Here is a 21,020-nt window from a genome sequence, read left to right as displayed (position 1 = left end):
AGAAAAATAAAACCAAACCAAAAATCAAAGAGACCATGAAGCTGTGCCATAACAATTTTCAAGTGCTTAAAGAACAGTGAACACTTAATTCTATATTTGGGAAACTGTCCTTTGGGCATTTCGAGAAATACAGATGAAATAAAGACGAAAATAATTTTTTAGAAGAAAAGTAAAACAAATTATTACTAGTAGATCTACCCTATAAAAAAAAAGTGAAGGATGTTCCTTGCATGGAAAGGAAATGATAAAACGATGAAATAATCTTGAAGAGTCAGGAAAAAACAACAGAAAGGGAAATGGATCGATATAAGAAATTACAGCTAATTATGGTATGAAACATAGAAGGATAGAGGCATTATTTTAAAGGCATTGCATAGTGCAAATTTAGAGGATAGGGTTAGGTTTGAAAACTAGAAATATCTCTTTGTAGATGTTATAAGAGATATCCTAAGAATGGAGCTTATTTATTTGCCTTCCAATAAATCACCAAAAAATAGAACTTTGGATTTCTTGTTTCTCAGGAAGAACTGAATGAGCCAGAAATCTAACTGAAGACTCCACTAGAACTCCAAAACATTACCCATTGATTGAGAGATTGGAAAGACATTTGTAGACAACACAGTTTGGTGCAGAATAAATAGGGAAATGAGGTATATAAGTCAACAATTGTCAAGAATAATATAATAATGATAATGAACTGTATATTCATCTTTGTGTTTCAGAGGTTTTGTGATTGTCTTCATTTCTAAAAAAAAAAAAAAAATGTATTTTATTTCTCAATCAATCCTGGCCCCTCAAACCCTCTTCCACATTCTGACCATATTACAGGAGGTATACTCGTGTCACATTGCTTTGGCTTAGTTCAGCCAATCTAAATCACTGGTGGGAATCGACAGGGGAGTGGGAAAGACACTAGGGAAATTCTTCCTCCCTCCCTGACTTAGGTGGTTTCTACAGCCAAACCTGCTCCTGTGTCTCTTCTTGATTATAGTTCCCTCTGTGTACTTTGGGTGACATTGGACACTAGGCCCCCTCTTTTTATTGCTCTTGAGCCTAAAATAGTAGTGGTTTCCTGCTGTTGTTACTCTCTGTCCTGTTTGACTCACAGATACTCTTTCACCTGTGAAACTAATTCTTTAATTGAATTCTTTATGTTGTAAACAAATTGATTTTTGTTTTCTTAGTTAGACCCTGACAGATATGCCTTAAAATCATGAATTGGAGAGCAGAAAAACCCTGAGGTCATTTAGTTCAATTCAAATCTATATGTTGTAACACATTATTATTATTTTTGTTGTTCTTTTGACACACATGTGAGTAAAAGCTAAAACGAGTAAGAATTTTTTAGAGTAAAAAAAAGAGAGAGAGAGAGAGAGAACATAATTTACCATTTGTCTATGCTGGGATAAATCGGACTCTCAAGCCCAAATTCAAATGCCTTGAGAATGGACTCATCTTCTGCCAGGGTCCAGGAACTCTGATGCCTAAAATATCTACATCAAATTGTTTCTAAGGATTTTAGGGATTCTTCATTATTCCCAGACCATCCCATGCCCACATCTGATTGTCTGACTTCAACAAACATAATAGAGATTTTTTGTTATCATGAATTAATTTATCATGATTAGTAACTACAAGCATAATGGTTACCTTTTATACCATTCATTTTCTAAATGGATAAATTAAAGCATTAAGTTTTCAAAATATTTCTAAATGAACTATTTTGAAGCCTATGACTAAATAAATAAACATGGAAAGAGAGAATTTGAGGGCATGAACTGACCCAAGTTTGACTATAGAATCTGGGGCTCCAAATGGCACTGGGACAGGAAGGAGCTGACAAAAGTAGTAGCAAGTCTACCAACATGAGATTAAACGTAACAAGGACATTTATAGACATAGATTTGTGAAAAGTTCTTAGTGAATGAAAGAAATGCATTTAAGAAAAATAAGAAACCTTACAATAAGCTACAAAAAAGTGCTTTAAAAGATAGCATTCAAAATGGTCCCAAGATGACTGGTACCTCATGAATAAATATCAGAATAGCTTTTGATACCTTGATGACTATTCATCTCTATGTCCCAGTCATTAGGATCTGTAGGAAAAAAAAAGAGCGAGCAAGGGTAACAGAGAAACGGATGAAATTCCTTTGGTCATTTCTCCAGTGAGCTCTGTTTTTCTTTTCTGCTCATTTTCTTAGGGACTTCTAGTTCCCCCATATTGCTTCTTTAATCCTCCCTCCTCCGTGCTGCAATGTTTTGTTAGCATTTACTCTGAGCCTCCTCTTCCTGAAAAACCTCAAACCTCCTTCCTTGAGCATTCATTCCCATGCAGTTGCCAGCTGCTTCCCCTCAGAAGCAAATTTTATCAAAGACACTTGTTTCGATTGATTTCTCCATTTCCTCACCTTCTGTTTCCTCTACCACCCACTGTAGTCTAGATTCTTCCCTTGTCACTTCAATTCCACTGTATGGAAGAGAACGGTTATCTCTTGGTTACAAAATTCATTGAGCACTTGAGTGTCCTTACCTTACTGGAACATTTGGAAACATTTGGTGTCACTGACCCATCTCTATATCCTGACGTTCTTTTGCCTTTGTTCCATGATATGATATCTGATTTCTTCTTGGATTTCTTTGAGAGATCTTTTACTTCCATCTGTCTTATTGGTTCACAAACTAGTCTCAGTGCATAGACGGCATGGACAAACAGAAAAGGCAGACCTCTCCAGGCTGGTAGGTGGCAGCTTTAATAAGCAAGGGAATTCATTAATAGGGCTTGTCTTCCACAGCAGCAAGACAAGATCCCTGCCCCGCCCACCAGAATCTTAAAAGGGCCTTAACTGGGTTCAGCTCTACCTAAATACTGTCCAGAGAGTCTCAACAGTACATTACTATCTCAAAGCTGTGTCCGTGGGGCAGCATATAGCATGGAGCAGGCAAGCTGACTACATATTTTAAAGATGGGAGAAAGGGTGAGGAACCCCTGATTGCAGGGTCCAACTCACAGGTCAATCTGAGGTCATGTTATCTGGATAACCTCCAACACCTGTGATTGCTGACATTACTTCTGGTTCAATATAATGTTTTCCCCCCTTTTCTGGGTAGTTTACTCAGTTTTTACCTACTGACTGCTGAGTTGTTGTCTACATACTAATTCATCTTCTCTATGACCCTTGTCCCAAACAAACTTATCATCAACTTTGTTCCTTATTTTCTGTTACCTTCTTATGTTGCTACAAAAATTACATAAATTCAACAACCTAAACAGAAACCCATACATAACAATTGACCCCTATTTTGCCCTCTCTCTTCAATGATTGAGCTTCCCAGTTTCAACTTTGGTATCCTGGAAATAGGATTCTCCATTCTCTCCAATCCATCACTCTAGTTCAAGACATTGTTTTCTTTTACCTGAATTTCAGCAAAAATCTCAGCACCCAGCCACCATTATCCAGTTTTGTTCTCCCAACTTTTAAGTTTTTCTTCACCCTACAGAGACCATGATCTCCCTGCAAACATGAATATGATTTAATTTATAAGCCTTATTTAATCATATCTTCATTTTAAGTCTTTTATTTCATGAGTAGGATCTTTCATGAATTCAATTCAGATAGTTGAAGTATAAAAAAAAGATAATTGATGTATTACTACACTTATTTGTATATTTGTACAAATATTATAAATACATATATAAATATATATATACTACAGATATTAAATACATTTGAGAAACATTTATATTTTATGTAAACAAAAACCTTATGATCAACAAAATTAAGTCATACCAACATTAAGAAGTGTGAACTAAAAAAAACATAATTTAAGTATAAAATTAATTATCAATGCCTTTTTCTGTTTCGTAAAGCAAGTCATGGGAGCAATACTAACAGAAATGATTTGAATCTAAGATGGCTTTTTAAAATGCTGTCATTCTCCATTTATTCAGGCCATTTGATTTCTCCTTCCCTCCCAAAAATATCTTACAGAAAAATTCCCCCAAATCTTTTCTTATTAACTAAAATTTAGCCTAATCAAGCCCAACCAGCTGAGCATCTTCTCTTGGAACACAAATTAAAAGGAGAGCAGGTGTCACTAAAAGTAACTCAAGCCAATAAAAACCAAAGCCAACAACTCATACGGACATGGATATTCCCAGCCTGTCTACATCGTGGACAACAGTGGAGAGAGCACTACAGCTACCCGTTTCCATGGCTCAGGAAGGTGTTTCCCTGTTTCCTTCAGCCCTGCTTCTCAGCTCTGTGTTCCATTTCTAAGTGATTCCCATCTTCTACCTATGATTCTTCTATGCCATGTCCTAAGATTCTCCAATTGAATGCACCTTTTCACAAATATAACATTTGGTGGACCCTAGTACATGGTCTTTGAATAACCTTTATTTGCTTCACGAATGTACATGCCTTCCCCAATTTTGATTGTTATTTTAAAAACATTTCCCAGCATCTGGGTCAAATATTTTTGCCCAAGTCTTTTTTTCTTCCTGGCAAAGTACTGTTTATCCAATACATAATACCCCTCCTGTCCTCCTTATACAGTTTCATCTTCTAGGACATGACTCAGTGCACCAATCTTTTACTCCCACCTGTAGACAAGTTAAAAAAGAAATCTTCACTGTATCACTGAAGTCTTTCTTGTTCATTTCCTGTTATCAAGGTCTATATGATACAGTGGGACATTTATGATTACAGTGACTGGTTTACTGGGTTGTGTACTGGGTACTGACATTAATGGGAAATTTTATATTCTATAATTGCATTTTCTAAGTGGTACTTCCATTGTGGTAAATAATATCGACCCCAACTAATAAGCAATGGAAGGATAAATATAGTACTTTTCTAAACATCATTTTCCAAACTTAAATATGGACATATTGTGATACTGTGTTTGTTTTGGAGAAGCTGTTCCAGAGAAATAATGTTCATAAGAACATTTTTTCCCCTAAATTAATAGTTTCTGATCTACTAACAGGTAGGATTAAAGTTTAACTGGGGCTGGGGTAGGTTTGTTCTTTAAGCATTTTTTGTATTCTGGATTTAAGTTTTAAGTGCTAACACTTTGTTTACCATGCTCTCTTACTTTTCTTCTGACTCTGCCAATGTATTAAAATGGGATTTCCATCAGTGCAGAAAAGAGCTCCTGCAGTGACACATGATATAATAGGTCTCATGTATGAGACATAAGCATTAAGGATTTTCAAGTGTTTTTTTTTTTTCATAGAATAACTGGCTATATTGACTGATTAAAAAAAGATCAGAGGTGCTTCCTTAACAGACAACCTACAATATGTAGCATTAGGTTTGAAGCTGGTTGTTTGGTGGCAAGGAAATTTCTAGAGGCTAGAATTATGCCGATGCATGTCCTGCAATGACTCAGTATTTAGAAAAAGTATCATATATGATAACTTAGGAAGGAGATACTGTACCTACTAAGCTTCATCTTTAAATTTTTATTTATTTATGATAGTCACAGAGAGAGAGAGAGGCGCAGAGACGCAGGCTCCATGCACCGGGAGCCTGATGTGGGATTCGATCCCGGGTCTCCAGGATCGCACCCTGGGTCAAAGGCAGGCGCCAAACTGCTGCGCCACCCAGGGATCCCCTAAGCTTCATCTTTAAGTGAGGAGGTGAAAAACCAGTGGTAGTAGCATGCTGTCTTGTTAGTTGCACCTGTTAGGATAATGCAAGAGAGATGAACTCAAAAAAGACTTAACTATTGTGCAAGGAGAATTTAAAGAAAACAGAGAGAATACAGAGTCAAATGACTTTCCAGGTTGCAAGTTTAACTGTTACTCATCTTTACTTATTATATATATTACTCACAAAGCAATTGAATAAAAAAAGACCAGTTAAAACTCAGGCTTAAGGATCAATCTCAATATCAGGGTGTAGTTATCATGCCCATTTAAAAAAAAAAAAAACTCTTAATGGATATAATTTTCCCAGCAAATTCATTCAGTTGGATAAGTACAACTTAGAGAAAAGAGAAAAACAGCATTCCTCTCCAATGGAAGCACAATAGGCTTAAGTTGTCCAAATGAAATCCCAGGAAAGAGACATGGCTACAGAAGAATTGGTGTGTCTATTGACACATGAGACTCACAGCAGTCAAATAGATATGAAAAGAATTAACTTTTTGAGAGAATTGGATAAATGGACCTAAAATCATAGTTTTTTTTTTTTTAATATAGTTAAAACGAAGGCTGACCTCCCCAAATTCTATGGACAAGAAATAGGCAGAGATGATCAACTAGAAAGAAGTTCATATAATATCATTAAAATATCTCACCTTCTTATTGGCAAGATCAAATCATCTTAGAAAGTTAACCATTAATTGCAGCTATAAATAAATTTAGGTATACATAAAAATTCTTCATTATTTTTGCAATACAAAAATGTATCCTATTGCCTGGTACTTATTGGTAATTATTGATTATTTCCAATCTATATAGCATAAGAATAAATATACACACTTCTTTCTATCCATGTTTTCCTGTAATTGGAGAGGCAGAAAGCTAACAATGGGCACAGATTTAAACATTTTCCAGAATTTAAATCTTTTGTGTTTTGGGCTCACTTTCCACAAGAGATGGTGTAGTATGGAAAATTTTTCAAATGTTTTTCAAAATGCAAATTTAGAGGAAAAAATTTTTAAAAAGGAATCTTTCTATGTTTTAATGAACTGGAGATTAAAGCAATGTTTTTCATTTTCTAGGTTTTTTTTCTCACAAGAAAACATTGTTTCTCTTCAAAGTATGATCTAATTTTAGCAGCAGGTACATTAGAATATTTCAGGTGGGACATTTACGTAAATATGCCCACAATACAAACTTGAATATGTTGCTTCATGTTGCTAAGACTGAATCAGGCTGTGAGCCCCACTCTTCCTCACAGCGGTAGACATAGTAAGAAAACAGGAGACAATAGGGAGGAACAAAACACAAGGCTGTGCATCTCACTGTGTATAAAACCAGGTAAATCTGATCTCAGAACAATGCAAACTTTTGATATGCAATGCTAGCTACTCTAGTAGGGGAAAGCAATTCAGTAATAAAAGTGGAAAGCAACGAAAGGAGTAAATATCAAAGAAATAAAAAATAAGATGTGGTTTATGGTTTAAATAAGAAACCTGTTCAGACTGCATTTTTGGATGTTCAGAAAACAAGTAAGCTAAACACAGCTATATGTTTTCTTGTCAAAACAATGGTATGAAATCTATCAGTAGGGTACATCTGTGGGCTTGATTGCACTTTTATAAAACTAGTAACTTTGAAAAGTGCCTTTGACATTATTTCAAGCTAGAATCTGTTATAAGATCGTTATGTCAATTATGAATAGTTTATCAAGTAATGAATTACTTAGCCATAGACATGGAATCACGTTTGAAAAGCATGTTCAACAGTTTAAAGCAAGCTTAAAAATGAATCCGGAAGAAATTCAGTACAAGTGACAAGTATTTGCAGAACTGAAGAGAAATGTAGGCTATATTTAAACTTTTTTAAGTTATACTTGAAGTGTTTTGCTTATAAAAATGATATATTTTAAAATACAGTTACAAATTATATATTATTAATAACATATGTCTCTATCTTCCCATTCAATATTGCCACATGATAATGAAATCATGAAATTATTCATACATTAAAGGAAAAAAAAGAACCAGAGATGTTTATTGGTACCTTCCTTACCATACCCCAAGCACTCTGCTAGACAGGGAGTAATAAGGTAGTATTTATACCACTGGGATGTTAGATAGTAGTAGCAGCAGAAGACAAGTAGACTACAGTGTATGAAAAGTGGTATTAGAAGAGTATTAGAAAATCTATCCCACCGGGTCTAACCACAGACGATTCCTAAGAGGGGACTGGAGTACTAGTAACTTATTCGGTTAGTGATCACTGCTCCCATAGGTCAGGGAGTAAGTGAAACAGAGAAGGGAGAAAAGACCACACAGGCAGCACCAAAGAGCAGGGCACTGTTCGGGTCAACTAAGAGATTCTATGGTACATCTAAGGTTGCTCACCCCGGTGCCATTACTTGTCCTTGGTTAGGGTTTCTCAAGGACTTCAGGCATTTCAGCCAGGCCAGCACTTGTGAGTGCTTGCAATGACACATAGCTAGATGGTATGGGGCTCAGGAGAGAGGTAAGGACATGGACAGGACAATATCAGGGTCTATACAGAAGTGTACCAAAATGCACGTGCCCCAAAAGAAGAATGCGATTTGGGGAGAACTGGATGTTCCTTCCAAGATGAAATTGAATGATCCAACTTCCAAAAGTTAAGTTGGATTTAGCAAGTGTGATGTAGGGAAAAATACCAAAAACAAACAAAACACCAAGTCAAAGTGCAGAATGCCACCTTCAGAAGATGGTAGTTTATTTAAAACTTTGCTTTCTGTTCTTGAGCTTGCTCTGAAAAAGGTAGATAGAAAAAGGAATGAATACTTTAAATTTTAACACAGGCCTTTCTTTTAGATTCTGTTTTAGTTGGGTATCTTGAAAACTATGAGAAGACTGTGAGGATTTTAGAAAGAGCTCTTCTTTTAATCCTTCATGCATTTTTTCTCTTTTTTTTTTCCAAATATGTACTGAGCTTCGTCTCTGTGTCAGACCTTGTACTAGGTTCTAAAGATAAAATGTTTGCTGTCCCTGCGCAACTGGGGAAAAGACAAATCAGTAATTCTCAACATAATCTTTTTTTTTTTAAGGTGTTCTTTTTTTTAAGATTTATTTATTTATTTATGATAGAGAGAGAGAGAGAGAGAGAGAGATTGGCAGAGACACAGGAGGAGGGAGAAGCAGGCTCCACGCCGGGAGCCTGATGTGGGACTCGATCCTGGGACTCCAGGATCGCGCCCTGGGCCAAAGACAGGCGCTAAACCACTGAGCCACCCAGGGATCCCCCCATAATCTTTTTATGAAAGAGTGAAGGTCAGTTGTTTTAAGCCATCCATTTGTGATATTTTGTTAGGTTGGCTCTGGGATTCTGACAGGGCATCTAACTCAAACCTGAAGATAGTTGAAGAGGATGGTTGGTATTTGGAGGGAATCTTTCAAGCAAAATGAAGCAAGGTGTATAACTATCCAAAAGAGAGGGAGACAATTTTGCTCTTGAATAACACAATTTTTTTTTTTCTAAGATGAAAGCCTGAAGTGTGGAGTTAAGAGACCTAAGCTAGGGAATAATATAGGGACTATTTAATAAAGGTGCTCGTTCCTTATAAGTCAAGTTCAGGATGTGAGAAATTTATCTTTGGGGCAGTAGGGAGTCATCAAATGATCTTAAACAGGGAAAACACAGAATCATACTTGAAGTTTATAAAAATCACTAGAAGGGCATTATATTATCCACAGGGGAATAGACAGGAAAGGGGGAAATCTGATGGCAGAAACACCAGCCATGGGGTTATTTTAGAAGTCCAGGTAGAAAGTAATCATTAAATAAGGAAGGTGCCAGTGGAAATGGAAAGATGTGGATAGATTTTCTGAGAGACATTTATGAACTGGAATTTTTATAATCGGATGACTGTTAAAGTGTAAAGAATAAGGAAAAGAAAGCAGTCAAGGGGGTGATCAGCTATCTGCTTGGGCCGCTACGTGCTGTGCTATTCACTGATTTAGAACAAAGAGGAGAATGAGCACGTGTACGAGGGAGAGCTGATTTCAGGCTTGGAAATATTGAGTTGAGGTGTCCCTGAGATATACAAGTGAATACATCTAACGAGATTCTGAGTATGTGGGTCTGATGCTCAAAGGAGAGATATTTGTGAAAGAGAGTTGGAAGGGAAGAATTGATCAGGGAAACAAATTCAGATCAGTGCTAATGATTAGTGGAAACTACATGATTAGTGGAAAAGAGTAGCAGTGATGAGGACTTAGGTGAGAGCAGAGATTAAAGACATATTAATGAAGTGAAATATACAGGACTTCCAGGAAAGAAGAATATTTCTAGAAGGAGGTGTGGAGATATTATGTTTTATATGTACGTTAAGAGGAAAGAACCAGTAAACATGGGCAGATTAAAAACAAAGCTGAGTGAGATCCATGAGAATTAAGGGAATTGGATTCAGAAAACAGGTTTGTTGTAAAAAATAATTATGAGCCAATGAGGCATCTTGATACCTCGATGATTCTTGAACTAAGAAACAGCAAGGATCTGCTCACTGACTGTGTATATATATAAAAGATGGCAGGCACCCTCAAGAAGATTATATCTTCATGTGCAAAATCAAAAGCTGTCCCATTTTTCTCTTTAGGAGCATCACTTAATAGTGGAGGTGAAGGATGATACTGGACTGTGAGGGTTGGAAAAAATTTGCAACCTGGAAAGATGCTTAAATAATAGAAATACCTGTATAAATCTTCATAATAGCTTTTCTAACAGCTGGGCTTGTGGTGTTTTATCACATATTCCTGGCCACTAGCAGGCTTTACACAGTCAATAGAGCTGGACTGGCTTTGGTACTTACTACTTCATCCAGGAACTTTACAGAGAGCACCAGGGGCATGGAAGTGAGGCACAGATTCCAGTGTTTAAACATATCCTGCGAAGGTAGAATACACAAGTGAATACTGGGATATAGTTGAAGGAGTAAGATTTGCATGAGAAAGAGAGATGGGATCTGATGGTGTCAAATTTCTCTGTAAGGTAAGAGGTAAGGTTAGTTGCTGAGAATGAGGGTGGCAGTAGCTGTCCATGGGCGGAGGATGGTGAATTCTTAAAATAGGTCATTTGGGACGAAAGAAAAAAGAAAAAAAAAAAGACATGTAGAACACTGCAGTGCAATTTTGAAGACCCCATAATAATTCCCTATTGTATTTGATCAGAACTGTAGTAGTTGGTGGAAAGAGGTTGTGTATTACAAAACACTGAATAGTTTGGGATTAGTTTGGGATTCAGCAAATGAGTGGAGTCCTTTGCAGTTCTGATTACTACTTGCAAATTACACTGCTGGTCAAGGCCAATAATCACTCACATGGTTGTTCAGAAACGATAGCCCATGAAATGATTCAGTACGAAAACTGCAGCTTTTCTTTGTTTGCTTTTGTTGCTCTTTTCCTTTATATTCCTCCTTTAAATTGTTTCTCTTCCTTTTTCTCTTTTTGTCCTTCACTTTTTAATGTTTTTCTTTCTCTTCATTGTTATTTTCAGCAAACAATATGTTCTTTTTAACCTCTTGTAGACTTTACTTTTATTATGTTTCAGATTTACATATTTGACATTTAAAAAAGTCAGGTAATGCATTCAAGCTTACAAAGAAAAGCAATTAACTTCTAGACTTACTACTATCCCAAGTTTCTTGACAATCAAATGCTTCACCTGGTTTGAATCACTGCTTCTGGTATTTATTTATTTATTTATTTAAAGTTTAGATATTAACTTTCTCTACTAATATAGCAATCGAGGATTTAAATCTCTTGGGACCCCACTCCTCCTCCTGCTGACATAATTCTATCACAATATTGATTACATCGAATTTTATTTAGGATTTCTAAGATGTTGATTATCTGAATATTGTTCTGGCCAGAAACAACTTTTTCCCCCTTGTCCAACTTTTTAAATTTCACTGTTAATAATTACCTAGATAATCTTAGGCTGAATTTTCCATGTACCCTAGCACTAACTCAGCACCAAATTTCTGAGATGAGCATACATTTCCTCTCAGGATGGTAAAACCCATCTGGTAATTTGCTAGTTCCATTTGTGTACTATTGCCTTTCTCAAACTGTCCATCTTTCTCTCCCAATGTATTCTGAGAATCTCAAACTCTGACAGCTCTCAGTTGATGTTTCTTTCAACATCAGCTTAGAGATTTTATTTATCTCTTTTCTGTTATATATTCTACTTTGGCTGCCGTCTCTTACACCTTCTTTTGGAACACAACCTATAGTTGAGTCAAAGCAAAAATTACACCCAACAAATTTAAACAAGCAGGAAGGTTTAATTCAAAGCGACTATAATAGTAGAGTGAGACCAAAATTTTGAGCTCAATTCCACTGAGACAAAGAGCTGAAAAGCTTTTAATTGGTGGGGTTGGTGGGGAATTACTAGCCATCTGTGATGGCTAATTGGTGTTACACAAAGAAAAAGAGACTTCCAATATCTTTATGACAGAAGGTAGTTTTACAACTTGGAGGAACGTGCCTGCCTAAGATAGGTTCCTACTCTGCCAGGGAAATGGTGATTACATGTCAAAGAGATGGCTCCCAGGTTCTAGAAAAAGATATGCCTCCCTGGTAAAACTGCCAAGAGTCTTTTGAAAGGATTTACATCTCAAAGAAGCAGAGAATTTACAATTCCAAGTTTTCTAAAGCCAGTGCTTTAAGAAAGGAGGTCAGAGACCTAGAGTAAGGAAGAAGCTTGTCTAAATTCTAGTGTTGCTTGGCGGAGATGGTAGGGTCTTCTTAGTTGCCTTACAGAGGGACTTGGTTGGTCTTTTGAAACATTTTTGAAACTCTTTTGAAATATTATGTGTCTCCCACTTAAGTGACAGTTTGTTTTGATGTAGAATTCTAGAATGAAAGTCCTTAACTCCTAAGAAGGCGTTTCATTGTCGTCTAGTTTCGATACTATTAACACAGTATTGTAAGCTACTCTCATTTTATATCCTTAATACAAGCATGGTTTTTTTTCTTTCTTTCTGTAAGTTTTGGTCTTATTTTTGCTCCTATGATTCTGAATTTTCATTCAAAAATATGTTTTTTGTGTGAACCCCATTTAACTCATTACGCCGGGTAAACTGTAGTTTTTATGATGAAAAATTACATCCTTTAGATTAAGGAAATGTTCTTACATAATTTCTTTGATGATTTCCTCTATAGTTTTTCCTGTTTATTTCTATATTACTTGAAGTTGAAACTTGTGAATTATTTTTTTAAATCGTTTTTCTTTCTAAATGTACATTTAAATTTTACTGTTGTTTTTCTAACTTTGTGATGTCTATTCTCAACTTTAGCTACTATTCTTCTCTAATTTTGTGGTAGTTGTGAAGGTGTCTATTTTTTTAAGTTGTTCCCTTCTTTTTGTAAATTCCAAGAGTTCTTTCTTGTTGTTGTTTTTTTTTTTTCTCATCGCTCTTTTTTGAGTACTAAATATACGATGGTATCTCTTAGCTCTCTCAAGATTAATAGACATTTTGAAGTTTCCTACTACTTCCTATATACTCCGTGTTTTCTTCTAAATTATTCTCTCTTTTACCTATTTTTATCCGCATGCTTGTTGCTTTTTGTTTTGTTTCATTCTTTCATATCATTGGCTTTCCTCAAGTGTTTGCTGATTATTCTCTGCCATTTATATTTAAGTGCAAGGCACTGAAAAGGTGATGCTCAGCTTTTTGTGCATGAGTAAGCTTTGTTTATATCGGGACTCACTAAGGGTGATAATCTGGAGACTTAGCAGACCCATTGGGACTTCTTCTAAAGGCAGGGATCTATAGATCTCTCTTGGACTCTCCAATATTCTTGGTTGGGGCAGTGGGTTATAAGTGAATATAGTGACTTTGACCTTGACTTACTACATTGAATACTGCATCTCATCTCTACTCTTAAGTCTGCCCCATACTCCAGACACAAGGGCCTCTCCAGTTTACTCTTCAGATGCATAAACTCTTATTGGAGGTCTGATTCCCTCTAAAGACTTTCATTTAGAGCTAGCTGTTGCTTCAATTAGTGAGACTTTTTCAGGTTTGCTTCTTGTTGATTCTCCTCTGTGGTCCTGTAGATAACCATTGTTTCCTTTTTTGCCAAGTCAGGTATCACTTGTCTGTCAGCTTGCCATCTTCCAAATATGTTCGACATCTGTTTTCCACTCTTTTCTCTTGTTTACTTAATGTTAGTTTTTCTACAAAAAAAAAAAAAAATTTTCTGTGTATTTGAAGAAAAATTGTACATAAGCACATGTATTCAGTCTGTGATGTTTCAATTCAGAGAGACATTAGTTTTATAACACACTCAAAACACATTACCCATTTGCTTTTCAGATTGTAGTAGATTGTGAATTGAGATATCTACCATATAGTCTATTTAGGCTATATTGATTTGTTTGAGAGTTTTTTGGCTCAGGATGAAATTATGATTTTTTTTTAATATTTCAGGTAGAAAATATAATTGTAGGATTTTTTAAAAGTATTTCAAGTACTGGCGAGATTGAGATATTCCCACTATGTCTTGGAGTGAACTATAAATAAGAGGGAAAAAACAGGAAAAAATGAATATGTGAGACTGGAACTAGACAATAAGTATAGGTAGCATTTTATTTTATCTATTTTATTTTTTCATAAGTAGCATTTTAAAAGTCCTTAGTAGAATACTTGAAAAGTTTCTTCTTTACAATGATAAATATAAATACGGTAATTAATCTCATTTCATATTTTTGAAAAGTTTTATAGTATAGGTAACTGTATCTATACCTATCTCTCACTATATATAAAGTACACACTAAACCATAATTATTTTTATATACATACATATACTCTTTATATAGTTATATAAGATTTATAAAGGAATGGCATATAGTATCAAAATTTCTACAGTTATAGTTCATACATATCTTAAACAACTGTAACATGAAGGCACGATGTTATTGTACTTGAATTGGAATATTAAGAGGCAGGAGGAAATATAAGGAGAACATTGAACAGTTAGCAATAAAAGATATATTTTACATTTTTTAAATTAAAAAAAAACAAAGATGATTTGCTAGCCAAAAGAATATAATTTGAAGTTTCTTTACTTTTCAAATTGGCTTTTATACTTCAGAAAAAGAATTTTTTTTTCATGAAGAATAGAGTACTATGCTACAATTTGCAATGTTTCATAAAATTCTTACTAAATTTTATATAGTAGGGCAACCCTGTCAAGACCCCTCTCACATCCGAGAGCTTTCCCTGTATCTTTACTTAATAAACTTCTATTCTTTTCTCACAAAAAAGTTTTATATAGTAATGTTATAAAATATATTTTAGTTAAAATTTTATATAAGATTGTACATATCTACTATATACATGTATATTTTCATGGACTATTGGAAATATACATAAGATTTGAACTAATTAGGTTTCATAATCAATACTTTGTCATCCACGCAATTTTTAAAAACTAGGCTACTTGGGAAATACATCAAATGTGTCATATTCTTACATTACCACAATTACATTAAAGTAAAGCCAGAAATCATTTGCCAAAATCTGGGTGCTGGTTTTTTTTTTTTTCTTAATTTTTAATTTTTATTTATTTATGATAGTCACAGAGAGAGGGAGAGAGAGAGGCAGAGACACAGGCAGAGGGAGAAGCAGGCTCCATGCACCAGGAGCCCGATGTGGGATTTGATCCAGGGCCTCCAGGATCGTGCCCTGAGCCAGAGGCAGGCGCTAAACCCCTGCACCACCCAGGGATCCCAGGTACTGGTTATTTGAATCCTTGTTTTCTATCTCCTCTATCAGCACGTGTTCTATACATTGTTTATACATTTGTCTAAACAAAATGAAAATTTTGGGTGTCATTTACAATTCTCTTTATCCTTAATTGCATTGTATAGTTTCTAACCTCAAATTACAGTTACAATTAACTGAAACTGTAATACATGTGAAGAGAGAAGCTGAAACTAGAGATTTAAATTAAATAGAAAATAAATAATGTTTTTAAAAATTAGTATTTTTACAATAAATATGATACCTATAAGGCTTTAGTAGGAGAAACTTAAATTGTGGTTTTATGGTTGAAATAACTGAAATTCTAGTGAATGGAAAAAAAATGTAAGGCTATCATGAGAAAAAGAAATTGCTATTTGAAAATCAATAAGAATTCTCTTTGCAGATAAATGATCAGATATAAGCTGAACCAAAAGTCATATTCAGACCAGAAAGCCTACTTAATACTTATTGCTATGTGAGCAGTGCCACCAATTTGCATCACTTCCATGTCATTTTCAGATACCTGATATTGGTCTACTCTTTTGAATCTAAAGATTCAATGTAAAGACAAAATTTGACTTCTAGACATGAAACGTCTGTAAATAAATTTTACTTTATTTTTTGTATATTTTTTATTGGAGTTTGATTTGAGCACCCAGTGCTCATCCCGTCAAGTGCCCCCCTCAGTGCCTGTCATCCAGTCACCCCATCCCCCTCGCCCACCTTCCCTTCCACTACCCCTTGTTCATTTCCCAGAGTTAGGAGTCTCTCATGGTTTGTCTCCCTCTCTAATTTTTTTCACTCATTTTCTCTCCTTTCCCCTATAATCCCTTTCACTATTTTTTATATTCCCCATATGAGTGAAACCATATGATTGTCCTTCTCCGATTGACTTACTTCACTCAGCATGAGAGGGCCAGAGGGCCAGAAAGCAGTGTAAATAAATTTTAAAATGCCCTCATGTCAGTTTCCCTTGTGATCATTCTGCTCTTGTGTACAAGATCATATACATCCTGCTTTTTACTTTTGACTCTGGAAAGGAGCTCATGAGGTTGATGTTGTGCAGTAGCTCATCACTCACAGCACGCCTGGTGAAAGCTGATTGCACAGTATCATTTCCTCCACATATGGCGAAGGGGATACCTCACTTGTCAGAGGCTATTGAAAGTCATCAGCTTTCATCAGTGGATCCTGACAACATGGAAGGAATGATTCACCTGAAGGAAGCAGAGGGCATAGCATTTCAAAAGTGATCTCTAAAGACTGATTATTTCTTGTCCTTGACACCCTGCCAAGGGCTAGATACATCGAACATTTGGGATGTAATGGAGCCTACAAATCACTAGTTGCCTAGAGTCTCCCTGGGCCTACAAGAGGATAGCATGCTTGACTTTAGTTCAGTTTTTATTACATGTTGTAAACTTTTGACTGCTCTGATATGCCTTGTCATTGATGTGTCAGGATTGGATTGTGACAGGGTGTCTGACCTGATTGAAATCAAGAATGCTCTATTGGATCTTGTAGAAAATAATGGGAAATCTTCTGTTGTGGGACCTGGGGCAGTGGAATACATTTCATAATCATGTCATTGAAAAAACAGAGACTTATTTTAAGAGCATTTTAGTAGGAGTGAAAGGAAGGGGCTTTTCTTGACCTGCAAAAATTATAATTGAGTCATACATTACAAGAATTCAAAAACTATAAAGTTACAAGTTATATACATTTTCCTTTACCAAAAGGGCTAACTTTGATGGTGGAAATTTGTCCATCCAGTACCTGCTGTTAAGTGGTGTTTTGTTGTGATTGTTTTACTGCAGTTGATGTAAATGATTTCTTTAGTACACAAGAGAAAGCAAACAGACTTTTATTAAATGAAAGATAAACTCTGCTTTTGTTATTCCAGTATTCAAAGTGCTCACTTGATAATATTTCAGAGTCCTTTATGACTACTTCATGAAATGCAGTTTCGAACAATACGATCTCACTCCATAAGAATGCTATCACTGATAACTGGTTTACCCCGTGGAGAAGGGATTGTGGATCAAACCGTTTTTTTTTTTTTTTTCTTCTCCAAAGATATTTCCTACTCAGAAACAGCTAGTAAACAAGACGATAAGGGCATTATTTTAGCCGCAGTAAATCTTAATCAAAGTACCGGAGTACTGGTGGGAAGGAATAGCTGCAAAGCATGCTTCAGGTTGATTCTCTAATTTTTCAGTAGGAGAGCGCCCACTTGTAGATTAAAAGATGTAGTCCATCACCGCCTGGCAAAGTTGATATTTTGAAGAAGTTAAGTAAACTCTCACATTCCTCCCTTGAGTTTAGAAATATTGCCAAAGCAAATAAACACAGCTTCTATGCTAGTATTTGAACCAAATGATCATATTCTAAAAAACTTCTTTGCAAAGAGTCCTTTAAATATAGGCAGAAAGAGTGTGGGTTTTTAAAAATTGCCGTTATCTTCAAAACTCATTCCTTTCCTCATGCTTCTCTGTCTGGCATGTATATGGTATTAAAGTAAAAAAAAAAAAAAAAAAAAAAAAAAAACCACCAGAGCCTGAAAGTAGTTAAAGCAGTAAAAACAGACTTGATTCAGGGACTGTTATAATAAGGGAAAGAGACCTCAGTATAGAACTGGGCTCAATTCTGAATTTAAGGGCAAGAGATGATTTGTAGGTGGGTGGGTGTTTGTGGCGGGAGGTGGTTGGTGGATGGAAAACTACTGAGAAGAGGCATCAAAGTGCCTCTAGGTCAGATTAGCAAGTGGCATTCTTGCTAATCTGACCTAGCAGGATTCTTGCTGAGGACAGGCCAGAGTGAACAGATACAGCTTGGTAGGGGCTTTGTGTAGGGGGGAGATGGTAGACGTGAGGAACTTGATCAGATATTGAGAACGATCAGGTATTCAAGAGTGGAGGCTTCTTTCTAAACTGACTTAGTAGAATTCTTGCTGTAACTGAGCTATTCAGGCCTGGCAAGGATGGGGCTGAGACTGAGGCCTTATCAAGAAGAAAACTCAAAGCTGCTTGACTCAAGTTTGGTCAAGTAGATAGTGTTCATGAACAGTAAAAGACTGTTCTTCATTGGCCATAAGTATATGGGGTATGCCAATTGTAATTTTTTTCTCTGCTACCTTTCTTGTCATAAAGTATCACCCTGAAGTTAACTGACATCTACCATAATTTTCTGAGACCTATAGGCATCTTCTGTGAAAGTCTAGTACCATTTTGGAGAAAGCTACGTATTTATCTAAAGTTTACATAGCATGGTTGAAGCATTTAAGAATTGACTACAAGTTTTTGGAGTAGTGGTTGAGAGGCAGGCTTTAGAGTCAAAATTTTCCATCTTGACTCCATTGTTTGCTAGCTGTATAAACTTGGACAAGTTACTTCCTCATTTTCAATACCTCGGTCCCTTTAATATCAAGCACAGATATCATATCATAAAAGAATGTTAGAGGATGACAGAAAAATTAGGTATGTGCTGTCTCACCATATAATTAATGCCAATATTCAAAACAAAGATGAGTAGATTTATTTAAATAATTCTATTTAATTGGAAATGAAGGGAAACAAGGTTTTTAGAATTGAATAAAACTCTTTAAAATTCTGGACTCTAGAGCCTGTCATTGCAGAGTGCCCTCTCTGTCAATTGTGGTTTTAAATCTGTTACTTATACTTGTGCAGCTCCTCAACATGATAAATTATTCAAAAATATACAACATCTACACTTACTTTAGGTTTGGAGGAGGTAAGGAAATAAGGCAGATGATTTTAAAAGAAAAAAAATGCAAACTTAGTTCAGAAATAATGATTGGGACAATGATTATAAAATTACAGTGATTTATGAAAATGAAGAAAAAAAGACATACAGATCTAAAAGATCTATCAGCTTAGCTAGTAATCTACTTGTTTTTCTAAACACAAATATAAGTGTGTATTTGGGTGTGTACGTGTGTGTCTTGTAGAGACTTTTGATTCTCGTTTTAATTTTCTCATGAAATTGAATTTTCTTGTTTCCCTCGGGAAGCAGTTTGCTACAGTCTTGAATATTTCATTCAGAGATATTCATCCATCTCATTCAAAAAAGTTCACCTATATTCGACTTCACTTTCCTTATTTTCAAATTTGATTTGGCCCATCTTTTTCTATTATACTCCACTGCCAAGCCCTAAAATGCATTCTTCTGAATTGGTAACCAGGACTCACACTACTGCAGTATTACCTAATTAGAAGATGAGAGTCATGTTAATTTAACACACATTTATAGTCGGTGACCCATGCTGCTTTACTTTTTTTTTTTTTTTAGTTTGATCTAAAGATGCTGAAAACCCGCTGTTGTTTTTCTTTTTCATGTTTACGAAAGTTCTTTTTTAATTTTTTTTTAATTTATTTTATAAAAATTACAGAGAGAGAGAGGCAGAGACATAGGCAGAGGGAGAAGTAAGCTCCATGCACCGGGAGCCCGACGTGGGATTCGATCCCGGGTCTCCAGGATCGCGCCCTGGGCCAAAGGCAGGCGCCAAACCGCTGCACCACCCCGGGATCCCGTGTTTATGAAAGTTCTTATTCAATCTTAGAGTGTTTGTTGTTCAAATCAGAAATTGTGTGAGCAATACCCAGAGGATCTTTAGCATTCTTTAACACAGAATCACATGCTAGGCACTGCTAAAATAATCCTTAACATTTAGTATGAACAAATGAATTTAAATTAAAAAATATATATATATATCAGCACCTATTCTGTGCATCTTCAGCATTTACTGCTGTTCCACATATTGGAAACTGACTGCAACTCTTATTAAGAACACCAAACATGGCATCCCTGGGTGGCGCAATGGTTTAGCGCCTGCCTTTGGCCCAGGGCGCGATCCTGGACACCCGGGATCGAATCCCACGTCGGGCTCCCAGTGCATGGAGCCTGCTTCTCCCTCTGCCTGTGTCTCTGCCTCTCTCTCTCTCTCTCTCTCTCTGTGACTATCATAAATAAATAAAAATTCAAAAAAACAAACAAACAAACAAAAAAACACCAAACATGGTAGACATTGTCAGGGGAATGCAGAGCAGATTCCAATGCAATGACCAATGGAGACTTTCATGAGGCTGTCCCTTGGATTTCCAACAACACAGATGTCACCCAGTTGTAGGTGAAATGGAAATAAGATGGCTCTGCCAGCTTAGAGAAAGAACCCCTTTGGGGTTGTTTAGGGATGATCTTTTTCCAGTGTAACATGATCCCATCAGTGAGTAACTCCATAGCAAATGGGCATTAAAAAAAAGTGTGTATTGACCTTGCCAATTATCTTGTTGTTTGTTACATGAATATTCTCAAAGTTTGGTGGAGACAGGGAGATTGGCACCAAGATAAAGATGGAATTCACTCAGAACACATATTAGTTTTGCTGAAAATTCAATTTATTTCCTAATTTTATTGAAGAACAAATTGGGAACCAAAAGTGAAGTGATTTATGCAAGGTCATACACAATGAAGTCTAAATCAGTCCCTCATTACATCACAAACTCAAAGTATATCATTTTATTTCATTTTGTCTTCTGGTAAAATGTCTTCATATCACATTGAGATAACATGAAA

The sequence above is a fragment of the Canis aureus genome, chromosome 17, assembly GCF_053574225.1.
Source record: "Canis aureus isolate CA01 chromosome 17, VMU_Caureus_v.1.0, whole genome shotgun sequence".
NCBI classification, from domain to species: Eukaryota; Metazoa; Chordata; class Mammalia; order Carnivora; family Canidae; genus Canis; species Canis aureus.
The sequence above is the reverse complement of the archived record's forward strand: the minus strand, read 5'-3'. Positions refer to the sequence as shown.